A 24,716-nucleotide genomic window follows, 5' to 3' on the forward strand; every position below is an offset into this window, starting at 1 on the left:
AGGTAATGCGCTTAATAAATTCTTTGGATTTGTTGATGAATTTTGCAAGCCAAGCTGAGATTAACTTGCGCCACTGAAAATGTATGCGGAATTTTTCTCCAACTGCTTTGGCGCGTCTGATGAAGAAGTGCTTGGATAGAGGTTGGGGGTCTTGGTTTGGAGTGGAGAGAATAAAAGCACTCATTACAGAGAGGTTTGCTTTTCTGATAGGAGAACGTGTTTGGATCTATAAAGTGGAAGAAAATAATCAGCCATGTAAAGAGGTTATGCAAAAATCCTGATGGTCATCCAAATTAGTACCTTCATAGTGACATATGATACAATGCAGAGATTGGTGTTGAAAAACATGGTATTGTTCATGTTTCTGTAGAAAATTAAACATGGGCAAAATTATAGTTAGTTTATAAGAAGAGCACTAACATATACTGTGTATGCAGAGGAAGGTTGAGAGAAGGTCAAGGATTTTTAGAGTGAGTATTACCAAGTTTCAGGGAAGTAGGCGAAAGATGTGTTACATCATTACTGACAGCAAACGGTTCATCTTGTTTTCCAGCTTGATAGGTGAAGTCAGAGGACAGATCGTTTGAATTATGGACGTTGAAATCTCCAAGGAAGGTTAGCACATTGTTTGCATAACTAGACTGCATGTGACCAATACTTTAGATATAATTAAAAAAAGATAAGCATAATAATCAGAATTAGAAGAGATGAGAAGGAAACAAATGATGTCGACAATGTGAAGCAAGAAATTCCTGAGTCAAAGCAGTTTTATAAAGGTGATTCTAGGTCTGTACCGTTTGGCATGGAATCTGACTAAAGTGCGATATTCCTTCCTTATTACTGAAGGTGTCATGGATGATTTATTTATGACGAAAATTAAGATTATCAATAACACCATACGGCTTCATTTCCGCGAAGAAAATTATCGAGAAATAGGGGATATTAAAGATCACCTTATTTCAAAGTTGAATATATGTAGAAACTGAAGGTTTCAAATTTTTGACTAGAAAGCTTATGAGAATACAATCCTCTGCATTGGAGTTGCCTTAGCTTGTACCAATTAAAAGACACCAAAGCTATCCGTATATACGGATACCTTATCAGGCTTGTGGATCTTTGAGTTTTAGTAGATAGCAAGCTGAAGTTCAGGACCATATAGCACAGATTGCAGATGCAACTCTCAAAGAACTATAATAGTGAAACGAACATGTAATGTCGTTTTTCTTTTTTCTTTTTAACAAAAGCCTAGATACTGGACTACTGTGGGTGGTAATTCTGGTAGAGAATGTAAAAGAGTTAAAGATGATATCGGAACTGTGGAATATAGATTTATAAGGACAAACTGAGGATCTGCGGACTGCAGAAAATAACAAACAGGTGAATGAGGGATAATATAAAAATATGCAAACTTCCGAAATAGCAACAGATGAATTTTTTTTATTTTATGGAGGACAGAGGACATCAATGAAAGCTGTGAATGAATGCAGTCAGAAATGGGGATGAGAGCTAGATTTTTCTCTCTCTAGGAGCAGTGCGCGATTGGAAGTAGCGAGTGCAGACAGTGTGAATGAATTCAAGAAAGCTCATGTGAGTGATATGCAACCTCCTTCGGTGAGAACCTAGCTTGCTGGAAGACTGTGGTAATGTGAAAGTTGACGTGAGCTGTAGTTGTAAAGGATGCCCTCAACTGACAGTTGAAGTATTGGTGCGTGCGCCTTCTGATGTTAATATTGAGAGAGACTGGATAATAGTAAGATCAATGTGAACTTTTTACAAGGAATTTTGTTTCGTTGGGTGTCGTGGTATATTTTTTAGGACGTTGATTTTTTTTAAAAATCTTTTGTTAGGTTTTTTTTTTTTTTTTTTAAACCGCGGTGATAGTAACAATTTGTCGTTTTTCACGGTAGGAGAGTATTAGACAATTTATAGAACAAGAAGAGGAATGAGGAGCTTATGGATAAGACTCCCACAAAGGACGTGCCCAGACTAAACCAAACTTTTGCTAGACAGTGTCTCCCCTCCACGAGCTGCTAGAGTCAGACACCCTACAGGCCCAACCTAGCAAAGTAAGCAGGAGCAGTGATTATGAGGTGTATTGGCGGTATTAATGTAATACTTCTCATAGGTTGGAGTCAAGTAAAATTTTCACGAAGAAACCAAGTCAATGAAACAGTATGTGTGTGTGTATACACACACACAGATACAGCATATAGATATCACAAAGTAAATGCTTGCTTATGAACGAGTTACAAATCAGCACATCATGAATTTTATTTTTATATTTTAGTTTCTTTACATAATCGGGAAACTGTTCTAGAGACCAAACATGAAACTTTTACGGCACTTCAGGCCTCCATTAAGCAGGATGGTGATCTCACATCGGACAATGAAATTCATCGCCATCTAAAGACAATCACAAACGTCCATTTCTACTCAGGATTCGAACCTGCAACTTGTTGATTGAGTATTTTAATCACTCTGGCAAACAGCCTTTAAGTTTATAGCAAAATCGATGTTTTGTTTTTCATTTAAGTTTCAGATCAGTGTTAATTTTTATTAAATAAGTAAAATGATAAATATAGATCTTATAATTTCTGATGGAGCAATGCGAAAAATTCAACGACTCAGTAAACTGAATCGCTATTTCAAAACTTGTGTCACGCTATCACGAGCACCTTGTTGGAAATATTTTTAAAGCAAACGTTTGTAATCTGAAAATTAACAAAGTTTCGTTTTAAAATAATTAACGATCGTAGTAACCATGACATACCAGTTTTAGTAACAGAATGAGATGCACGCGTCATGTGTGTTGTGATCCCATTTAAAATCAGGCTATATCCTTTCCTTTATATCCTTTTGCAGCGTAGCGTCCCCCCCCCCCCTATTATCCGGTGCTGTTTGTGTGTCATTTTTTCTCCGTATTTTTACCTGCTTCACTAAGAACTATTACACAGTGATGAACAGACAAGCGTATCTTAACTTTCTTTAACACCCCACACATTAAATGTTTAAGCTTATCCCATTCGGTTTTTCTTTTTTTTTCCCCCCCAACTATCCCAATCGTCTGCTATTCTTCCGCCGCACGGTAGAGACAGATGTCTCACTTTACTGAATCCTCTCTGCATGCACATACAAACTAGTGGTATCTGATAATTACTTTGGGTGTTCAGGGCGTGTCTTAAGCTAACCGCAGTTTCACGCTAATTGGCCATCTTCCGTCAATCTCATGACAGCTGCGTCCGCAGGAAGTTTACACTGAACACCATTAAAATTCAGTAGTTGTTGTTTTGTTTCCCACAAAGAAATTGCAAGATAGGAGTTAAAATCCGGTTAGGCTACATCGGCAAAGAAGGTGAGGGGGGGGGGATATATAAGGGCGGATTTTTTTTTTATAAATTAATGTTCATTAAACGGAAAGGGAACACATTTGTTATCTAATGTATTGCTTAAGAATATAGAGTGGACAACTCGATGCAGCACACACACACACAAACGACAGTGCATTTAATGAGTAGAAACTTCCGGGAAACTGGAAGTAGAGGGGAAATATCTTTAATCGATGACGGTATAATTCATTAATTAAACTATTTTTTAAATAGGAATTCCTTATGTGCTACCTTTAGAAGTACTTGACCATTAAACAATCAAAAAGGTTCGAAAAATTACTTTGTAAACTTTCTAATATTTTTCGCTTTTCATTTCTCTTAATTTCCTTTTACGTCATTTTAAGTTCAACTTAATTCATTTTTTTTCAACTCCTATATTGTTCACTACAAACTTCCTCTTTTTTTTTTCTATGCCGTTTCTCTCCGATCCTGTTTGTACGTAATGCTGTAGTCAACCCTTTCTTCACAGCTACAAGCTCAAGCACACAAAAATGAGAACGAGCTGGCTTCCACTGTTTCGTGTTAACTGGATACGTGAGAGGACTCGCATACAACCGGCGTTCATATTAAATTTGGACAGCGGTAGAAGACGAACGTTAAATATGCGCTCACGTATTGTGTCTGTTTATTACTATAGTGAGTAACTAATGTACTAGCCGATTGAATAATGGGCTGCAGTAAAAGAAAAACCGGATCTGTCCAATAAGATATCAAAATAGGCAGATGTGACCAATCAGTAAGGATGGACTATGAGAAGAGGAAGAAGAGAATCAGCAATAAAAAAGGAAGACAGATGCAGAAAGAGTTAATAGGGCTGACAGGAAGTAAGCTAGACTAACAAAACACCAGCAGACAGCCACCCCCCGTCACTGCAATCTGTAGGAGGTTAATGCAGGAGGAATGATTGACAAAAAAACTGTTACTTATATCTTATATTAAACTCCTTTGTAGCAACTATCGCTAAAATTAAAATTGACCCAATAATTATGATTTCTAAGACCTACATACATTAATGTATTTTCTCCAAACTTCAAAACTACCTAAGATAATTTTACATCGCTGATCTTAAAATATTCCCGGTGAAGTATTTATAAATTTAAAAATTTAGAATTTTTTAAAAATTAACTAAATATTTTAATATGGATTCATGTTTTGAATTATCATTTGTATAGCAATCGTATATTTTTTATACTTTAAGTGATGCAATTTTTACTTACATCACCGTGCAATTTAAAATTCAAAACCGTACAAAAATTTGAGAATAATCAAGATTCATGTAATCATGCAAATTACATTTGTGCGTAAACACGATACGTTCATATTCAGTCTACAATATTATATATTGAAAGATAATACCCTTCTTACTTTTGAGCAGCTGTCCAAATTTTCAGCGGATCTCTAGAAGCAAAAACAAATATTGATTTAGTGGTAATGCTTGAGGCTAGATCTTTGCGTTCTTATATCGATAATATGATTATCTCAACACATACTGAAGAACATGACAAACATGCAAATTACCTACAAAAATATTTTTTTAATGAGACGACCTTTTCTGTATAATTGTTATATTGTAATCGGGATATTGTGATAGCAGTAGGAGGAAGAAGAATAAACTCTCTAAAGTTTGTTGATGACACTGATCTCTCAGCGGAGAAATAATCAAACCTCAAGAAAATCACCAAAGTTAGATCACACCCTTAAAATATAGAACATTTTCATTACGAGATTAGTGGAAGTTGGACAGAAAGGTCACAGTAATGACTGATCCAATGCAATTAAAAACTATAAATGAGACACCTGTGTAGAGTTGAGTTGGGATAATGTCTAAGGCTATAAGGCAATGGTAACTGCTGTGTATTTGCATCTATTGTTCTGGGAGATTTGCCTATTTTGTGTGAAAATATCCAGTTGTGTATTATGTGTACATACGCATTATCGTAGAACCCAAGATTTACCATATTGGGTTTCGATTTTGATCTACGATTCTCTCGTAGTTCTAGGTAATGAATTCCATCATATTTCGTGCATAAAAGAGAACAACGAATAGCTCATTTGACCAATGCATATTTTAAAGCAGGGATGTTCTTTTCATAGGACTGTTTTTTTTTTTAATTGCAGAAAAAAAATTAAGCAAAAACTGGTATCATTACAACACATTGTAGAAGGATACTGTTCTGTTAACTCGCTAAATGCATTTTGAAAGAAATGCCAAAAATAACGATGCCACGTGATTTCGTAACAGAAAGTTAGCATCCCCAGATTAAAATAGATACAATTGTAAAACATAGGAATGTTAATTGTAGTGAAGCGGATACTTTATGCGAAAGAAAAACATTACTAAGTCCTGAAAGTTAACTAAACTCTTCTTAGGTAGTCTGGAATTTTCTATAAATAAAAGTGAGGTCAGAAGCCTTAAAATAATAAGCCCTTAATGCTTACATCTATATTACCTGATTTCAAGAATTATAAATTCACATATATTCAGGATTTCATAATTTACATTGCCATTACTATCCATATTTTAACGATTCTCTTAAGAAAAAGATATATAATGTAGAATATGGATAGTACATGTCATTGTAAATTCTTACATCACCGGATAAAAAGGAAAGTAAGATCAGGAAATGTTGGCGAATTAATAATATCAGTATTATATTTTCAACATTACCACTTATGAAATTATTTCAAATATTAAACAGGCTAATACCGGTAATCTGAAACCGCATCCGCATGTGGTTCCAAATTAACTGCTCCACTACTGAAACTGACAGGTTATTCCCTCCCTAAATTTAGAAGTAATAGATTTCGATTCATTTATTAGTTTTTGAGATATTTCACAGTTTTGTTCATCCTCTCTCTCCGTTACCAATATTAGAATACTGCAGAGGCTTTTGAATGTACTTGTATTGCTAACGATATACCTGTATTTGTTGTGATAGTAATATATTTTTTTAAAAAAATAACCAATTGATTTAGTCGAGTTAACTAACTCGGAGGAGACCATCACGGTGTCTACAGAAAATACAAATAACTGACTGAGGCCTCTGATTCAATATCCAGTCCTCACTTCAATATTAACAATATGCACCTATCCGTGTTACATACTGTTAAACTAACCGACAGAATTACATTCAATGATCAGGTAAAAACTACATACACTATGATATGACAAATAACGCCTGATGTAGTTCGGCTGGGTTAAACACACCTTCCCATCCATCTCCTCTGTTTTTGTCAATGAAAAATCAGGTATTGGAATGCCGCCTCCCCTCAACACACAAAAATTAAAACAAGTACTAAATGTGAAACATCAGTGAAATTATATTATGTTGCTAAGAAGATTAAAATGGAAAGTTCTGAATAATTTCTTCATTGGGAGACAATTTTAAATGAGAAACCAATACTGCTACCCACTCGTGGTCCCACTTCATAGTAGCGCATAGGCTTCATTCCGTTTCATTTATGCCAACGTTATTACAAAGAGTGCAGATGCTTTTGAAATAGAAACTTATTGCTATAGAGTTATGAACAGCAGCATGTAAGCCGATATCAAAATGGAAAAAAAAAAAAAACTGCGTGAAAGTCTTCAAGCTCATATGTATAAATATGTTTTTGGGAAAGCGAACCCATGTGCAAACAAAACTAAATCTTAGAACTAAACCAAGTAGAAAAATCTGAAGAAATTGATACTCATTCAGGAAAGTACGTGGTCGACTGTCTTCAAATATTAAAATAGCATTCTGGTGGAAGCAAGAAATTAAAGAAGCAATCGACGAAAAGAAATCTAAAGTTGCTTGCAATTAAGTCATCATATATCCTTGGGAAATTTAAAGAATCCAGAATACTGTCAAAGGTAAAACCACCTGGAAGGGAGTAGTGCAGGTTGTGAGAATTATAGAAGCATTTATAACTAACAATATGGATCACGTTACGAAAGGGGGGGAAAAACAACAACTAATATTACACATATCAAATCGGTAATGCCAAGATCGTTTATTTTACGGATGTTATGTACTTTTGCAATATAAAGAAGTAACTAAATTAACCGCTGCACTTTGGAACGAAAATAATGAAAGAAAAAAATATGAAATAGGGAGGAAAACAAGAAACATCGACTGTATTCTCAGTGCAAATAATTCCCACCAAATAAGTGAAAGAATGCAACTCTTTTAGGCACAGTTTTAGTGAACGCGACAAATTAGATATGGAAAGAATAATGACAGCATGGCGGAGAAAAAGACTGATAAGTTTTTAAGGAATCAAAAGAATTCATCCAATTTCCAAAACTAGAAATATAAGACAAAATTCAAATCAGTTTAGTGTTTTTCTCCATACGTGTTTCAATTCAAGGATAGCTTGGTCAGTAAAATAGCTCAGAATAGTTGATTGAGAACTAGAGACCACGAACTAGCAGAACCACATTAAATGGAAGATAGTTTTAATGAACATTATTAGTAATTCGGTGACAGACAGAGCCTTTTTCAATAAATTAAAATTTTAATAAAAAGATCCACAGGAAAATTAAGTGATCCAGTCAGAAGTCACTTAGAAGATGGAAATAAAACAGATGACCATTTTTTTTAAAAAATGGTAAATAAATTAATTTTCGATTGCTGATAGAAAAAATAAAAATAAGAAAGGAAAAATATCTTCTCCAGTAAAATATTTTAAAAATGTATCCTTCTGTCCAGGATCTTTAAATATTATTTAATACAAGTTTTAATAGTTTATATTGTAGCTGTTTTTTTTTTTAAATAGATTATGTTATACAAGGTTTTGCGATAACTCAGTAAAAAATGTTTATAAACGCAGAATATTCCAGATATCTTAGAGTATAAGTTATGTTCCTGATGATATGCCTATATATCGATGTCGCAATCATTGTATTTTAAATTTATTAAAATTGGTAAACTACATTTCTGGTGAAATATTTAAAAACGTCTTTCTTTTTCTGATCTTTAGAAGCATTATTATGTTCCTTCTTTTATGTTAAATACTCGTAGTAAAATACTCCTCACGTCTGCTTCTTCAAATACCAGAAACAACGTTGTATTATATCCACTTATTACTGTTTTTTTTTTTTTCTAGGCAAAGCACACACAATTCACAGAATTATTAATAAATGGAAATATTTTAGCTAAAAAGTCGTTATAAATAATGTTATAATTAGTTTTGATTTTCTCTATATACACTATGGAGAAGTAAATATAGCTTAGTTCAGAAGGAAATGTACCGATATTATATAATTCCTGGGATTTCGGATACAAACAGCTTCGAAATGGCGTTATCATAGGATGCCATATTAGTGGCCTATCCATTCGTCACGTCGGTATACAAATGGATATTCCAAAATCAACTACAGACAACATTATCAGGTAATGGAAATATGAGGGAAGGAATCTCGACTAAAACACCAGACACTAAAGAGTGCTCGAAAAAAAAAAAAAATTCAAACATTTTGGCAGTCTGATGTAAAATGGCCAACCAGGAGTTCAAGGAATCTACAGGAATTAAAGTCAGCAGCAGTAGGCGAACTTTGTAAAGTTCATAGAGATGCACTGTCTCGGTTTCTACAGAATGGTAGTTAAACTAAAAACAATGACAGCAAATAACGTGACTAGTCTACAGATCGTTGGAAGTCAGCAATAAGAAGCCACGAATCAGACGGCATCTATTTCGATCGAAGTGTTAGCTGATACCTGAGAACACTGATGTCAGAATGCGTTATCCCTTTGGTGGCAGTCATAATGACTATCAATTATTCTTCTGCTATAGCCAAACTTTAGTTTTAGCGCTTAGAAGTGTGTTCACAGATATGACACTTTGGGATAATTTCGGATTTTTTTTCTCTTAAATCATAACGGTTCGATAATCGTAAACCACTTCAGACCCAGAATAAGCACTGTGATGGTACTGGGTGATGCCAATCATCTATCACTTAAAGCCTTTCATAAACATTATACCACAATAGGATCCAAAACTGTAAGATATATTATAGGTTCGCTAACTTGGAGTGGGATTCTTATAATAAAATTATATCCTTCACCTTCGTTTACCTTTGATCAAGTCTCTTACTGAATTGATATTTACCTCTAGCCTCTTGTAGCACAAATACAGCCTCCAACTACTCGCCTGTACTAACCTTATAAATTCTCAAATCTACCAGAGCTTAGAATACTGTTCTCACATTTGGGATGATGCACCAGTAACTTCGCTAAAATCGTGATATCCAGAAGACAACCTATTTACCCGAAGATTTCTTTTTCACAGACTCAGATCAGTGATTTACACAGACGGTCTTTTTGCTGTCTTGTGCTTTTCTTCAAAGATGTATTCATTGAGTTCGCGCGGTTAGCCTAGTGGCTGTGCGCTTCACAACCATTTGCCTGGGGAAGGAGTCTCCTAGGTTCGATTCCCGTCGGTGACGTGAGGAGCTGAAGGATTTTCCTCAGCTATAGCCAAGTTAGCCGGTCTTGGGAGTGGGAAGTAGAGTTTTTTCCCCAGTTTATCCTGGGGGTTTTTCATCCCGCAAACCAGGCAAACCGGTTTTGAGAACTCAACACTACGGACATAGGAAACACCGGGGCGTAGGGCTGACCACCTTATCCTGTGAACGGTTTGAGGTCCGATGATTAATAAACCCTCGACAACGCAAGGTAAAAGAGGGTAAAAAAGAAGATGAGATGTATTCATGGACATGGTCTCGTAAACTTGCGTATATCATTGCTCCACTTCTCTCATAGCGTATACAACATTTGATCAGCTGCTAGTCGAAAAGAAAAAAAAAAAAAGTGATTCACAATCGAGCTTTAAACGTACTGACCCAACTTCTCTTCTTTCATTCTATTTATTTTATTCTCTGGAATAGCCTCCATTACTAAGTATTAACTTAGAACTACAATTTTCAGCTATTAAAAATATCCTTCATTCTTAATCTCTATCCACACAAACATTTCAAGCAACGTTCTGACTGAAAAAGTTGAATCAGGTTTTGAGTTCATGTAGAGTGAATTACCTTTAATCCCCAACCCCATGCCTATTAATTTATTGTTCTTTAACTATCCGAGCCAGGCTTCTAATAATTATTTTCATTTAATATTTAAAAACGTAATATGCATTATGTCGAAAGCTGACCTCTGACCTGGTTGGCCGAACAATAGTTTCTTCTCTCCAACAAGAATCTTTATGTTCAAATCACAACACGGTATGGCAGTTTGTCTTCAGATGATGGATAAATTCTATTGTCCTCTGGAAGGCAATTGCATCTCCTTTTTGAGGTTGGAGAGAGAAAAAAAATACTGAAAACTTTTGTCGTCTTTAGAACCGAGTTATGGGATTATTGAACTTATCATACTTGCAATAGTAAAATTTGCTATAGGTTTTCAAACCTTTCAGCGTACCTCTCATGACTAAGAATCTGTAGAGGCTTCTCTCGGAATTACGTTCTTAGGTTTATCTTCCGTGTTTCGCAATGCTAATTAAACGTTTTGCTTCCACGATGTGTTCCATTTCATTTGCTTTTGGTGAAATGCAAAATAAAAATAAAAAAATCGTTATTATTATTATTTTTTGTTGGATTTCAAAATTGCTATAACTTAATCTTAGAGATGCTTAATGGCATACAAATAGATCTGAATCTGTTATATAAATATGATTTACATTTAGATTAGCATAAAAATTAACAGGTTTGAAGGAAATTGATTTAATTTAAATGCTTAAAAATTTTTTTAATTATTTACATTTTCTTTTCTGGAAACATACATAAATTAGGATGTGTGGTACACACAAGACGCATTTTTTAGTTAAATATTAGCTGCGGTTTCTTTTCTTACTAACGTTCAGCGTCATTATTTCGAAAATCATAAGTTTTATCATTCATTCTTTATAATTTTTATATGGAGCTTGTTCATCTTGATAAATGTTACCTGAATGACGTTATTAAATTATATAAAGAGATTGTATAATACTCAGGATATCTTGGAATGGCTTTAGTGAAGATATTGTAAAATTGGCTATTCTGTTAGTATGTAAATAATTCAGGGAATACTAAGTATTCAGAAGAACGTAAATTTAGCATGTAAGCGAAAATAAGTAAATTCAGAATATAATCTAAAAAGAGAAGAAAAACAAATATCAATGGAAGGAAGCTAGCAAATCCAGTCTTGTACCTGAAGGACGAAAGTATCTTGCACACAAAGGCATACCATTCTTCTTGTCTAGTTACTGAATGTAAGAAATCAGACAACGATAATGGCGTAAAGCAAAAGAAAATCTGGAAAGCAAAGCGGCCTAGATTCAAAGCAAATCTCTGCTTCTTCCCCGCCAGTCAGGAATTCCCAGCCTATTACTCACGCACACCTCCGCTCCGAAAAGAGGCCTACAAGTCATTGTGCAAGAACAGCAAGAAAGAAAAAAAAAGTGAGAGAGAGAAAAAAAAAGTTTAGTAGAGAAACACAAAATAAAGAAACTCGAGCGAAACTGGGCGAGAATCATCTGTTCAACTACTCAAACATGGAGCAGAGATTTTGGAGGGGAAGAAAAGTCACTGATAACTGAAGTCGGCACTTTCTATGGATAAAAAAGATCCTGATGCAAAGATCCCTATGATATCAGTAATGTCGTCTCTACCAGTATCTTTAATTTGGTAACAAAATATTATTTCGCTGTGTTTGTTGCTAAAGGGAATGTCAATTTCTATCTTGAAGTTTGTCAGTGATCGAAATTCAGTCACTCAGATAGTGAAATACCGAGACAACTGGAGCTTTTGCAGCTAGAATTAACAAGATCAGTTCTCATTGCAGATTCAGTAAGAATAATGGACATATTACATTGCAATTTTACTAAAGTAAAACTGCAATGAGTGAAGTTTAAGGATTTTCGCAAAAATGTTAAAAGTTATACACAAAATTGTATATTAAAAGTTCAATGAGTTTGTGAGAAGAAAAAAAAAAGACAGTCGAAAAATTAATGACATCCCCGAACTAGAAAATCAACTAATAAGTCTTGAATCATTCTGAAGTGTCTTTTCCAATTTAAAGCATTAGCACATTGAATCAGAGGAAATTAATTCTCGTTATCTGAATAAAATTCTTTCGGTATCATAAAGGCACAAAGTGGGAAAATGTTCTGGAAATAATAAATATGACTGCCTGGTTGGTTAAATGGCAAGTGTGTCCACTCTCTAGCCAACAGGCTATGGATTCGATTCCACCATGACATGGTTGTTTGTGATCATTTTTAGTTGGGAGATGAATTTTGTGACCCGGCGTGAGACCTCCCCTCCCCTCCCCGCTGGTCGGTGTCCTGAGGTGGTTTGAAGAGTTCAGCATTTGGTTTTAGAGTGAATTTCCTGATTATGCAAAAAAATAAATGTCATCTTCCTTATACCCTCTTTTACCTTGCGGTGTCGAGGGTCCATTGGTCATCGGACCTCACTCCGTTTACAGGATAAGGTGGTCAGCCTTATGCCCCGGTGTATCCTATGGCCTGTAGTGTTGAGTTCTCAAGGCCAGTTTGCCTGCTTTGCGGGATGAAAACCCCCAGGATAAACTGGGGAAAAACCCTGCTGTCTAGGCCCAAGACTGGCTAACTTGGCTATGGCTGAGGAAGATCCTTCAAGCTCCTCACGTCACCGACGGGAATCGAACCTAGGACACTCCTTCCCCAGGCATATGGTTGCGAAGCGCATAGCCACTAGGCTAACCGCGCTGACAAAAACAAAAACAAAAAAAAAAATATATATATATATATATATATATATATATATATATATATAAGTAAGTAAAAACAGAAAAACCTGATCGGAATCACGATACTAATATATATTTTAGTATCGTGATTCTAGAGCGGTTAGCCGAGTGATTAAGCGCTCCACAACCATACGCCTGGGAAAGGAGTGTTCTGCGTTCGATTCCCGTAGCTGATGTGAGGAGCTAAGGATCTTTCTCAGACCTAGCCAAGTTAGCCGGTCTTGGTAGTGGACTGCAGGGTTTTTCTTCCCAGTTCATCTGTGGTTTTTCCTCCCGCAAAGCAGGCAAACCGGTCTTAAGAACACAACGCTTCACAGATAATTACACATGGTTGAGCGTGGGGGTAACGACTCCACCTCGTGAGTTATGAAACCCAAAAATGGGAGGCCAAGGTCCTACATGGGGCTGTAGTGCCGAAGAAGAAGAATATATTATAGTTTTAGAAACTTTCGAGGGTTTGTCACTTAAAACAATCTCATTTTCAGACCTACCTATTCAGTTATGATCTGAAAATCAAATCTAATTTTATGATAATCCTACATACAAGGCTGTTTGGTAGGAATTGTATTACAATCCTATTATTTAAACGAAAAGTGAATTGTGCAAAACGTTATAGTCCAGAGGAAAGTCCTCGTTATCAATTTTTTAAAGTGAACCTAACCTATTATAAGTGCATTATATGTATATCGATAGAATAAAGTCTACACTAAGATATCTAATGTTCTTATTAGTGTTCCTCAGATATCGTACTTCAACAATGGTCGATAATAGAATTAACTTGTTTACACACACACACACACACGGAAAGTGCAAAACTCAGTAATTCGAAATTTAAGCAAGAAGCTACTTGCTGAATGTGTCGCATCATACCCTCAAGCATGGCATTACACTTTTTTATGAATTCGAAAATGCATTGATTTGACAAGTATTCTGTATGAAATAAATTAGTAAAAATTGAACCCATTAAATTAAAGATCAGACAAGAATTTTCACTGGTTCTTTCACATTTCAAAAAATCCTCAGTGAACACAACATGTGACATTTAAATTAGTATTAAATTTGCAAGTACTACCTTGATCTGCTGAAGACTTATCTGCCACCCCTCTTCCACAAGAAGGATCCAGGATTATGAAAATTCAAATACACACATGGTAAAGTGTATGTTCGAGAGACCTATTTGTTCAAACAGTGAGCTGTGACTTCGAATAACTGACATTAATTCTGGAGATGTTTAGCTATATATATAAAATAATTTGTTAAATATACGCGTTTTTTTATCCGATGTTTCGTATTATAAACATTCCTAAACATCTCTCACAATTATCAGTGAGCATTATTTAAGCATGAATATTAAATTTTAATTACCTAAGTTTACTTTGAGTTAATTTAGAATATTAACAATTTACCAACACAAGTAACAGTATCTTTACAGGTTATTGGAAGGATTAATGTCTTAGAATTTAGCGAATAACTAAGTAATATTTTAAATTCTGCTGATGTGATAAATGCATAATTCTTACCTTATCTTAGGAAATCGTTGTTGAGAAGTAAACAAAATTTCTTTTCGCGTATCTGAAGCTTCTTTCCTTTTTACTGCACAATAAATATTTCCTGTAAGAAAAAAACAGGAGTAAATACTGGGGTCAAAGTATACAAAAAATGTATACTCAGTAATTGTTTCTCTTGAAAGATATTGTCGAAATAAAAATATATTTAATGGAATATGCTAGAAATTATTTGACTTTGAAGTAGACCACAGGGATTACACTCGATTTACGTAACTGATTGCATTTTTTAACAAGTGTCACTATTTTAAAATTGTTTCTTTCCATTTTCAAATGCATTTCAGAAAGTGAGCAAACACCCATTGAATTCATTTTGCCCAATCGCCTCCGTACTCAACTCAAACTATGGCTGGACTAATTTTACTGAAATTTGGTGTTTCGAATTCTTACAAACGTTTTTGAGCCATTGTAATTTTTGTTTAATTCGACTATTTACTTAGACATAAAGCAACACATATGGGATTTGGAAACTGAACTCCGTTCTGGTTGGACAGAAGTTAAGAAATTTGGGAAAATCAAGGTTAACTTAAATATGTCAATGTGATCCGATTTATTTCAATGTAATCACATTTTTAAAGACAATGCTCCGAAAAATTTGGTTAGTATTTTCAATTTTTGGCTTCAATTCGGTAAACAGAAATATCCTTATGATTTTTACGAGTAAGTATGGCTTCTTCATTTTACCTGGATTTATTGATATTTTCTGTTTTGGATAAGGCATACTTCCGGGTGCGTTCTTATATGGACAGTGTGAAAGTGAAAAAGATATGGGGGTTCTATGACATTTTATGAGATTGATATCGTGATGTCTACTGTTGTGTCTTTTTTTGCCTTATATTTTTGCATTTGAAATTACCATAAAAGAAGATTTTATGTTTGAAAGTTCGTTTAATACAATGAAATATTTATTCTCGAGTTATAAAGTCGTAGAAGCTGAATTCAATAATTTTTGTTAGTTTGTTAATAACAAATTTGTTACTGGGGCTGTTTTGAGATATTGGTAAAAGTAATACTGAGACCAATCATACACCGAGTCCAGTGTATTGTCTACAAATTTTGAATATTCTTCTGGCAGGCAGGTTTTCAGAAAGAAAAACACCAGTTTCCAGCCAGAAGAAAATGATAATTAGTCATTATTGCATTACGTTGTGGCATTATTGGTTTCCAGATGATAAAGACCTCTTCAACTTACATCTCATAATATAATCTTTTATGAGATTGATTAAAAGAGGATATTACATGAAGGTTAAAAGAGTTGAGTTAGTTGTGCAGACACGAATAGGGCTAAATTGTTTAAACTTGAATGAAGCCAAGATCATGAGGTGGGAATATGGTATTATACTTTTCAAATACATTAGTTTACCTAACGGTTGGTATGTTTTGCGGGAGGATAGAAGCTTGTTTTGTCTTCCCCTGAATCTGTCACGATCAAGAAACTTAGCTTTCTATGAACCTAATTAATGCTATGATAGGGGGCTTGCCCCCCGTGTAGTCTGCTACGTCTGTTAGCTGGATGTATTCTTGGTTTGTCTGTTTTTTGAGATTATAAATCCTTTCACTTTCTGATGAGACCAGAAAAGCCTTCATAAAAAGTTTTCGTGTCCTAGACAAGATTCAGACCCATTTTTTCCCCTGATCAACGAACATTTTCAATAACATCTAACCTCAATATATTCCAAGTATGAAAAATGGATTTCTAGGAGAAAAATTCAACCTCTACCTGCTACTATGAGACTAATAAATTCTGTTTAAAACGTCTGGTAATCGTATCTTGCGTTTTTAGTGGATGTCGACTGTACAGAGAGAGAGAGAGAGAGAAAGCGAAGGCATTTACAAAGTTCATGTCTTATGAGTTTTACCTTGATTTCCTCTGTTCGATTAAGAACTTCTGAACAGTAAGAGTTAGAACTACCAAGTTCAACATATCATATAACTTAAAGGGTGATGACTTGACCAAGTCCCTCTGAGCTCTCGTGGTTCCTCGCACTGGAGATGAAACTAAAACCTTAAGTATTAAGCAACTCGGTATATAACTTACTCTTATCATAACTCAAAGCAGCTTAATGGATCGATGAAGGAGGTGCAATTTCTATCGTGCCCTATACTGAGATTACAGACCTCATCGATATAAGCACACTATCCATTTGAGTTTATATATTTTGCATATTATACTATGCATTATGAAACATCTATTGTGATACACTTTTTAGACGAAGAAGGTTCTCGAATTGACTTGGTTATTTAAGAATTGTGAGTGGATATTTAAGTATTATTCACAAAACAGTGAATAATACTTTCGGGAAAAGCACGGAATCGAAATCTGAATCGTCCGGTTTTGATGGTCTGTTTCAATTATTGCAACGGTGAATATATTGCAGGCCAAATTCTAGCTACCTGCTGTTAAACTCCAGAGCCTTTCCTCAAACCATACATATTTCGTTTAAGTCAAAGATAAGCCCACACCATACTAGTTCCTTAGTTTCTTTTCAACTTTATTGAAAGTCAACTTACTAAATATGATACATTATATAGGATTTATTAGACCATGAGTTTAATAAACATATATACATAATCGTCGGCAAGTTTCGCCAGCTAGGGTCTGTCTGGCTTTTTCAAGATGAGAAAGGTTATACTAACATTAAAAGCTAAAAACAAAAGAATGAATTAAAGACATAAAAATCAGTTAAATTGAAGAGCATGCGTGACATCAAAAGCATAAAGCGTGGAGACTTAGTCATTGTTATTAAACCGCGTTTTATAATTTTATCCGAAAGAAAGAACATGTCGGAGATGTAAATAATAACAGAACAGACACCTCAGGATTAGCACATCATTTCTCAATTTCAAACCATTCCATGGATTGAGACAACAGCTCCATGCCATACATTGAAGAAGATTTCAGATGCAGAATCTTTAAAGAAGCTGCAGTGGTACTCCGGACAGGAAACAACTTCAACAGAAACCAAGGCATAATATTAAAAGACATTTGGAAAAACTTAATAAATTCATTATGTTTAGCAAAACTGAATTACGCGAAAAATTATAAAACGCGGTTTAATAACAATGACTAAGTCTCCACGCTTTATGCTTTTGATGTCACGTGTGCTCTTCAATTTGTTTAACTGATTTTTAGGTCGTTACTGTATTCTTTTGTTTTTAGCATTTAATGTTAGTATAACCTTTATCGTCTTGAAAAAGCCAGACAGACCCTAGCTGGCGAAACTTGTCGACGATTATGTATATATGTTTATCAAAAACACCGTCCAATAAATACAATATAATGTATTATATTTAGTAAAAAAAAAAGGACCAAATATTAACTATCAAAATGAAAGTCAACTTTTGAAAATTACGATGTATGTATTCAAATTGGGCTTACTGTAGAATATGCAGAGAACGTTTTGACTCCGTATCTACTATAATATTCCTGTTAGCGTATGGGAAAACTATTAACAGTAAGTCGTTCTTTGTTCTTGTTGCGTAATCAACGCATGGGACTTGTTTACTACAGGTAAAGTGGCCTCTCATGCATGGGAATGATACCTAATATAATCTTTCCCTTTCATCCGAAGGCAGAATTACAAAACCGAGTTGCTTACAAAACAATCATTATATGTGACCACTCGCACAAACAGCCTATTTTACATTTGTATTCAACAACACTTGCTAAACTAGCGTTGTAACAACAGAGAAGAATTATATTCTCACATATACCGTTGATGAAAGCTTTAAAACTTTAATTAAGAAATCTCATACATGCCTAAATGCACTATTTTGGAGTTTCACTAGTCCAAACACGTAGTTCAGAGGATGGACTGAGAGAGAGAGAGAGAGAGAGAGAGAGAGAGGGGTGGTTGCAATTCCATCTGTTCTATGTTTACTGCTAACTTATATTTGTTCGCTTAATGTACATTCAAGTAGTGGGATAACACTTATTGACGTAGATAAATATCAACTAGACAATGATCGAACAGCTGACATCTCTTCAGAAATAGCTCGACTGATGGACGAAACAGTTGAAAACTAAAATTCAAAGAAATAACGGAAAACTCAAATGAACAAAGATTACTTCAAACTTTCTACAGCAATGTATTTAGAATACATAACATTTTATCCACAGTAACACAAAATACCATGAAAAAATAACAATAACAGAACATGCATTTGCTACAGATTATATCGCAGGCAGTATTATAGAAGTAGAAGAAATATTGGATATTAGAGATCTAATAGCAGCGAGCAAAATATGTGATCATGGACTATTAGTACAATATTTAGTTTTCTTTTTTGAAAAGTTACTTAATTTATTACAAGAAAGCAGTATAAGAGAATGCTTTACCAAAAGACTGAAAGAACATTAAAAAATTATATCAGTATTTAAAAATGAAAAAAAAAAAAAAAACCCTTAAGTATTAGGCATAAAGAAAACAGGAAAATGAAAAACAAATGGCACCTGGTATACTGAAGTGTGGGGTGGGGTGGGGTGGGGGGGGGAGACTATAAAATACAGCATTTAAAAATCGGTAGTTTAAGTCTAATGTACGAAATTCGTAAATATACGAATATTGTAAAGGTTATTCTAAACTGAAATATGATATATGGTGCACAGAAACAAATATAGAGGATGATCTGACGAAGAAAAATGGGAATGTATGAATATGCATTCTCTTATACTGCTCTTATCATACAAAAGGAACAAATGGAAAATTATTTTGCGTATTACTCGTATGATAGTGAAGGTAAATTATAAGAAATATTAAAGACGAATAATACAAAAGAATCCGCAATAAACAGTATAAAAGAAAGTCAACTGAAAATTAAAATATAGGAAATAAATTAGAATTCACAATGATAATGCTAGAATATGGAGGTAATGAAATTATTGAAATCAAATCTGATTAAATATATCTTTAAGGAAAGGCAGGTCTCAAAGACTGGAGAATGAATATTACAATAATAATTGTAATATTGGTTTTTGAAAGAAGAAGCGCAACTAAATCGTAATGATGAACAGTACAGGGAAGTCATATACTGATGCTACATTTATTGTAAAAGAATAAGAAAATCTATAAAATATAAGCAAACCAATATTTCAATGAAAGAAAAATCTCCAAGAACCCGACTATATGACGGTTTGAAAGGTAAGGTACTAGCATAAATTTAGTTATTTAATATTTAGTCATAGCATTTAATCATCATCGAAATAATTAAATATACAAGTGTGCATATACAAAAATGAATGTACAATAAAATATTACAAGATAAATACACAGAAATTACCATAAGGAAAGGGATCAAACAAGACAAATCCTTAAAATCCACCTTTATTTAACAAAAATTAAATGGAATAAAATTAAAGATTTAACTTGAACCGCATATGCAAATTTAGCATTACTTGCAGAACATAAAGATGAAAAGGTAGTGATTTAAATTACAACAGACAGCTATGCAGCAATTTTAACATGGGAAACTGATTCTTGCAAAAAAAACAAAAAAACAATAATATGCTGATAAACATTTGAACAGAAGATGGGATTAAAATAGCTAGGAATAACTGTTGACAATGAAAACATAATAACTTGAAATTTTTTAAAAATCCTGAAGGATAATAAAATATAATAGAAACATCAGAAATAGATAAACACTACGTGCGAATTGCAAACCTTTAGAAATGTATATTATGATAGAATAAAAATAAGATTTATGAAGAATGCAAATGTAAATTACAACCATAAACGAATAGGAGAAAAAAGCAAGTTCAGAACGAAGAAGGTACTAATAAAATGGGCACACGATGATTAAATTAGAAAGGAACTGAAAGCCAAATGAAGTTTGAGTAAACAATTTCCTACTTATTACGCTTTTCTACTTATTCATGTATGCAAAAAATTTCTGTTTCTATGATGAAGCATATATATATATAACAATATTAGTTGAAAATATTTCTATATAGGACTTTATGCATTTTTTTTTTTTTGCAGAAAATGAAAAACAGTATTTATTAAGTCGGACAAAATCTGATCGTGTATAATGTTCAGGTAGATTGCTACAACAGCTAAAATAGTAATTCCTTTCATTAACGAAATGAAGCATTAAATATGGCAGATGCTTAAAGCAGAATCCACAGAGACATCCCCAATAGGAAGGATTGTACGAATAACTTTCTAGTATCAGCGAAGACTCGACTGCCACAATTTAATTTTACGCTTAACCTGAGTAGTCTGTTGTTAAAATATTTTTTTTTTTTTTTTTTTTAATAGTTGCTGTTAGGATGTTAGTTTATCTTATGATCTGCCTTTAATCGGTATAATTAAGAAGCAAATGAGCTTGTAAGGAACAAGCTAACATAGTTAAATAAATTAATGTTTTTTTATTCCTCAAAGGGAATGGGCAAGCCATTTAGTCTTAACATTCTGAAGATTGGTTGGCAGCCAAACTCCATTCTTAGCCTTGGGCCAACCAATCTTCAGAAAGTTAGAGCTAAATAGCTTTGATTATTTCATTGCTGATTTGGAGAAAGATTTGAAAGGATAATGGCAGCAAGAATAAATTAATTCGCTAACGTCTTTTATTCCTCTTTCGAATCTTTCCCCAGAAATAATCTGGTAGTATCATTTTTGCTCGCCATCCGAACTATACTTAATTCTTTGACTTTTTTCAAACTGTTTCCAGCTATGAGATAATTTCTGATGTAAATATAAGTTGCAGATGCAAAAAAAAAAAAAAAAAAAAAAAAAAAAAAAAAAAACCTATATTCAACTTTTTTCATCTTTAATTTCTGTAAGCACGCGTGTGAAGCAATTCTGTTATTTTCACGAGTCTTCTTAGCAAAGATCTTTATCCATATCATGAAGGATCTTCTGCACATGATCGGGAGAAGATTCCAGTTCCAAATGCCTTTCCAGACTTTTTCCCCCCTCTTTTATACTCTCCATTTCTTAATAAACAAAGGTTTGGTGAATTCGGTAACCTGCAACTCATTTAACGTTTCCATGACAACTGTTAGTTCATCGTTCCAAAATTATTCTATTTATCCTTTGACCTCTTATTCATCTGGATGATAATTTTGTAACTATACATACTTGCTGCAAGAACTGCAACAATGCAAAGGCATTAATGCAACCTAACTAATCGCAAATGTACGCTTCGAGTTCCCAGCAATAGTTTTTTACTATAGTGATTTCAACCTTCATATAATTAAATTGGTATTAAAAAACCAGAAATGACCATTTCAGAAATACTTTCAATTAAATTGAAAGTTCAATTAGGACTGTTATTCCGCACACTACACGTAAAAAAAAAAAAGAAGTCAAAAATTAAATCCTTAGCCCATCAACTAACTAATGGACTACAGGATTAGAACTGAAAGGCTTTAATAGGTGGGTGGGAATCACATTAACATACAGGGTGTTCGGGATAAATTTGACAGTTTCGTAAGGAAAAAGAAAATCTTCTTTGTATCTATTAAATTTAATGAATTGACAAAAAAACATTACAGGCAGAGTTAATTACAATACTATCAACAAGATTTACTCAAAATAACCACCATTAGCATCGATCACAGCTTCAATTCTGCTTCGGAACCTCGAACAAGCTGATGCTACAGTCTCCCTGGGAAGGGCCGCAAAAACTGTTTTAATTTTATCCATTAACTGGGCTTTTGTATTACTGGAAGTGCGATTGGTGTCTTTTTCAACTGCGCCCCATACAAAATAATCCATGGGGTTAAGGTCTGGGGAGTTTGGAGGCCAAACATTTGGACTGGTGAAGTCGTAGAAATTTTCAGACAACCATTTTTGACTTTTCCCAGAGGTGTGGCAAGGGGCCGAATCCTGCTGCCATACATACGGCCTACCATTGGCTACCTTTGTTATCCAGGGCTTGACTACAGTTAGCAACTCCACGAACAAAGCCCGAATTCCAATGCCAGGGTTCTTCAACACCTGTTCCTGCAGATTTGCGAGGAATTCTGCTGTACGAACGCAATCAGATCGTCTGCTAGGGATCTTTCTTCTTGCTACATCCTCGTAGTCACCATTGCAAGTCTCTAGTTCATGCCTGATTGTTTTTACTGTATTCAGGGAGCATTGGGCAGCAGTCGTAATATCCTTATTTTGATGGCGGGCACGAATCATCATGATACAAGTTATTCTCTTCCATGATTCAGGTGGGTTCCAGCTATCCATCCTTTCTGACATCTTGTATATGAATGAAGAAGGGTCCAAACTTTTAAATGAAGAGAAGTGTGTGTTAATACATGTAACTTACGGAAAAATATAATTAATTATAAATATGTCAAATTTATCCCGAACACCCTGTATATATATATATATATATATATATATATATATATATATATATATATATACATACACATATATATGTATATATCACGGGCAGATGAATCAACGTCAAGTAAATTCCCATTCGAAAAGACCACTTGAATTTCTGGAAAATGGAATAGTTTAGCGGATAGAACAGCGGATGTACTGCATCATTTTCCGTCATACAAACATGCGGACAAAATCGGTAGCATTGAATCATCACATCAATCGCAATCGTATATTCTTGCACAATCAAACTTCCTGCTCATACTCTTTCGCTGAACAAGAAATTGGCGTTTTATTTGACAATTATAATTTCTAATTCAGTAGGCCGAGAGGTAGTTATGCGGTGTCAAATATTATGATGACAATGATTCGGTTTGTGTAAATCCTCACTAACTTGGACATAACGCACCAGTTTGGTCCTGATATGAGAATGGACAGCGAACTATACTGTTTTGCATCTTGTTCAGAAAACTTAGTATAAATAAATGCATTTCTTTCATACCCAACAAGTTGATCACGAAAATTCTTTTGATTTGATCGAAAATAAAAATCGTGGTAAGGATGTCAAGCAGGGTAAAACATCCAGCTGTAACGGTGAAAAATTCCAAACGTGAAAAGATTGGATAGCAGGCTCATAAAAAAATTAACTTTTATGTTGAATTTTTTCTTGACAATTATTAATAAGACTATTACACTTTTTTATAAAATCTTTATCAAGTAGCTTTATTTTTATCCTCCTACATGTTTCGCCAATCTGTTTCTATTGGCATCCTCAGGGAATACAAATCAGTAAGCACAAAATGAAGGTTACAGACTAGGTTATAACCGATGGTTCTAAATCATACAAAAAATTGGTATTGTGCGTGACAATGTGCGTGTCTCGTTAACGTGATTTATTCGTGATGACTCATGACGTAATTGTTATGAAAGTTCATTTCTTTGATGTTTAATGATCTGATAAAAGTTTTCCAAATTTCTGGTAAAATTAGACCTTGATTCTTGTTTAGGTTTTCAGTTTTACGGGCGACTGTAGCTACTTCTTTAAAGGTTCTTGAATGGTAGTTATCTTCTATGTATGGCATAAGGCTCTTATCCCACTCAATGTGATGGTTAGTAGAGGCAAAGTGGCATGAAAGGCCTGAAATGTCTTGTCTGTTATTTCTGACATATCCTATGTGTTCTTTCTTTCTTGTTTCGAAGCTTCTAGATGTCTGACCTACGTAACTAATACCACATGAGCAAGGAATATTATATACTCCAGAGTATTTGTAGAATGAGTGAGGATCTTTCGGTGATCTTAAAAATTTCCGAATAGTATTGATTGGTTTGAATGCCACTCTGATCTTGTATGGTTTTAAAAGGTTAGCTAATTTTTTGGAAAGGTTGTTGACAAAAGGAATTGTAATTGTACTGATGTATTGGACGTCATCACGTTGTCGATGTGGTATATCACTAAATAGAATCTTGTTATAGAGTCTTTTAGGGTAACCATTTAAAAAAAGTTCTCTGGATATTGTGGTTAATTCCGTTAGTAGGTCATCCTTGTCTGTCGTATACTGTATAGCTCTTTTCTTGAGACTATGGATAATGCTAAGTTTCTGAGCTATGTGATGAGCTGAGTTGAAATGGAGGTAACGTCCAGTATTTGTAGGTTTTCTGTATACAGATAGGTTGATACTATTATTG

The 24,716-nt window shown here is 34.2% G+C and overlaps 1 long non-coding RNA gene across 1 annotated transcript in view; it reads right to left on the reverse strand.

Annotated features, from left to right (window-relative positions):
• Positions 1-24,716, reverse strand: part of LOC150107229 (uncharacterized) — a 297,998-nt gene that overhangs the window by 159,799 nt on the left and 113,483 nt on the right. The window contains exon 5 of the long non-coding RNA XR_016548179.1: positions 14,656-14,746. This is a non-coding gene — a long non-coding RNA (uncharacterized LOC150107229). The remainder of the gene's footprint in view (positions 1-14,655; positions 14,747-24,716) is intronic.

This window comes from Typopeltis vanoorti, chromosome 4, assembly GCF_054136105.1.
Source record: "Typopeltis vanoorti isolate ZY-2024b chromosome 4, IOZ_Tvanoo_1.0, whole genome shotgun sequence".
NCBI classification, from domain to species: Eukaryota; Metazoa; Arthropoda; class Arachnida; order Uropygi; family Thelyphonidae; genus Typopeltis; species Typopeltis vanoorti.